Source organism: Artibeus jamaicensis, unplaced genomic scaffold (genome assembly GCF_021234435.1).
Source record: "Artibeus jamaicensis isolate MK-2021 breed Jamaican fruit bat unplaced genomic scaffold, CSHL_Jam_final scaffold_614, whole genome shotgun sequence".
In the NCBI taxonomy this organism is placed as follows: domain Eukaryota; kingdom Metazoa; phylum Chordata; class Mammalia; order Chiroptera; family Phyllostomidae; genus Artibeus; species Artibeus jamaicensis.
The window spans coordinates 5,652,917-5,656,011 of NW_026522050.1; the positions used below are offsets into that span (position 1 = coordinate 5,652,917).

At 39.0% G+C, this 3,095-nt stretch overlaps 1 pseudogene; it reads right to left on the bottom strand.

The window, feature by feature from the left end:
- Nucleotides 1-1,292: 1,292 nt before the first annotated feature.
- Nucleotides 1,293-2,238, bottom strand: LOC128626519 (olfactory receptor 5B3-like; annotated as a pseudogene).
- Between the last annotated feature and the right edge of the window lie 857 nt (nt 2,239-3,095).

The following is a 3,095-nucleotide window of genomic DNA, read 5'->3' on the forward strand; positions in this document are numbered from 1 at the left end:
CATGAAGAAAAACCCAGAGTTCCATGGCCGGGTGGGTCAGTAGCCTGGAGTGTCATCCCTCACACCAAAAATTTGCAGGTTTGAGTTTCTGTCAGGACACATACTTAGGTTGGGGATTCAATCTCTGGTCAGGGTGTTTCTCTCTATTTCCTTCTTTTCTCTCTAATATAAATACAAACAAATCCTTGGGTGAGAATTTTTAATATCATTTTTTACTGTTATTTTATTATGGTTTTCTCAGTTTTTCCTCCTTTTCCCTCCTCCACCCAACCCATCACCCATTTCTCACACTGCTGTCCATGTCCTTGGGTCATTCATACATGTTCATTGTCTGGTCTCTTCCTTTTCTTTCCACCATTATTCCCCTCCCTGCCTCTGGTCACTTTCAGTCTCATCCACATTTACTTGCCTGTGGTTCAAGAACAAAATGGGTGAGAAGTTTTTGTAACGAATACCTCAGAGTGAAAGAATATTCTGCATGGAAATAAACAATGACTATTTTACACTGCTGGTCAAGAAAGAATCCTATGATAGAGTAACTTTTAAGTGCCAACCTTAATGGAGTAAGTGAATATACCAAATAAAAAAGAGTAAGTACAAAGGCTTGAGGTGCTAACATGTTGGGCATTGTCAGGTTAAATATAGGAAGAAAATCAGTGTGAATGAAGTAGGGTGAAAGAATGGGGAAGTAATAGGATGAATATTATAGAAAATGGAGAAGCCAAAGAACTTGTATATATGACCCATAGACATGAACTATGAGGAGGGAAAGATGGTGGAAGGGGGCATACAGCATGGAGTAAATATAGGGGAGTAAATACAGGGGAAAACTGTTTATTGATAGCATTATCAATAAAATGTTTTAAAATATTTTAAAGCATCATTAAATAACAAAAGTAGACATAAAATATCAGCATTACCAATTTCAAAGCATTTTCAGAAGCAAAATGTACAACATTGTGGGTTTCTATTCAAAGATGTAGGAATCCTCCTGGGGCATATGGGTTAACGTTGCTCATGACCTTCTTGGTGGCCCTGTATTATGTATATTTGCATTGATGTGGTAGAAAAAGATTCATGTTGAATGAGTGAATAAAATATATTCTTAATAAGGTTTTTGACAAGTGAACACAAAGACACCTTAGCCTTTCCTGTTCAGAAACACTTCTGGGCATAATGTGTCTCATTTTTAGGACAGGAGACTTCACAATGGGCAAGGAGACTATTTTGGGACCTTAATTTTACTGTGGCCTTAAGGAAACCAGGTTACTATGCATCACACAATGATCAAATCATAATCCTAGATAGAGTTTTGCCTGTAAGACACCTAGACACCTTCATGAGTGCACTCTTAACCTCCTTGTTCCTCAGGCTGTAGACCAGTGGGTTCAGCATGGGGATAAATATAGTATAGAACACAGAGGCAATTTTGTCTGTGTCCATGGAATGGCTGGAATTGGGCTGTAAGTACATGAAGATGATAGTCCCATAGAAGATGGAGACTGCAGTGAAGTGGGAGGCACAGGTGGACAGAGCTTTCTGATACCCTGAGGATGAGGGCATTTTCAGGATGGTGATAAAGATGAATATGTAGGAGATCAAGATAACCAAAAGTTCAAAAAATGTGTAGAAGCTTGCTACACAAATAAGAATGAGCTCACTAACATGACTATCAGAGCAAGAGAGAACCATGACTGCTACAATGTCACAGAAAAAGTGATGGACCATGTTAGACTCACAGTAACTGAGGCTGAAGGTGTCCCCAGTATGGATGGAGGCATTCAGGAACCCAAAGAAATAGCAACCTATGGCCAGACACAAACACACATGTGTTGTCATTGTGGTGGTGTAATGCAGGGGTTTGCACACTGCCGCATAGCGGTCATAGGCCATGGATGCTAAGAGGCAACTTTCAACAGTGGCGAAGGCTATGAAAATGAACATCTGAGCAGCACATGCATTGTAGGAGATCACCTTGTGTCCTAGAAGAAATCCAGCCATGACTGTAGGAGTGACAGCTGAAGAGTAACACAAATCCACCAGAGACAGGTTACTGAGGAAAAAGTACATGGGAGTGTGCAGACGAGAGTCCAAGAGAATCAACGCCATAACTCCCAAATTCCCAATCAATGTGATGAGGTAGATGGCAGTGAACATGATAAACAGGGGCACCTGCAGCTCTGGGTCATTGGTTAGTCCAAGGAGGATGAACTCAGTCACTTCTGTAGTGTTCTCCATCAATGAGGACAATCAGGAAAATGCTCAGTGGCTAGGAGAACAATGAAACAGTGAGAAAGACATTTAACTCAAGAACTGTACATGCAACATGTATTATTCCCTTATAGCAACAACTTGCATTTCAATATTCTTCAGATAAAATATGGGCTTCAGATCACAAAAAACTGCATTAATTATGTATCTGTTTACATGTTATTGAATCTGAAGGATCTTTGTGGGAAATTGCCCTAATTTTCAAGTTCATCAGTTTGTAAATTGAGATATAGTAAATTAAATAAGCGGATGAATGGCTTATCCAGAGTGAATTTATCTGTCAATTAACTTTTCCAAAGCCTAGTGAAAGCATATACTTGCATGTTGTTCACCTGTCAGAAACAACTTGAGACATTTTAAAAGTATATACATTATGTCCTCTTAAGAATATTATGTCTATTTTGTTATTACAATCATTTAAATTAGGATGCACAAGAGGCTGTATGATTTTTATATTCAAAGATGTATTAATTGACAACCCATGCTTTGGATCCATGTCGACCCTTGAATCCAACTGAGTAGTTTCTAAGTCTGATGGTCTTAATTGCATTGAAATCAAATCGAATTCTTCTCAATGTACAGATACTCCTCATCTCCCTTGTTTAAACTCAGTGCTTGGGGTTCATAGTGTCATGACTGAGAGATTTATAGGTTAGGAACATACACAACTAAGAGATGCAATTCTGAAGACCAGGCAAAGCATCTGATACAGAGCTTGGACTCTGGGCTGAGAAGAGTATTAGCCCAGCTATTTGCTACCCAGGAATCATTAATCCTAACCTAACTTACCTGAACCTTATATTCTCAGCTGCAAAATTAAGACA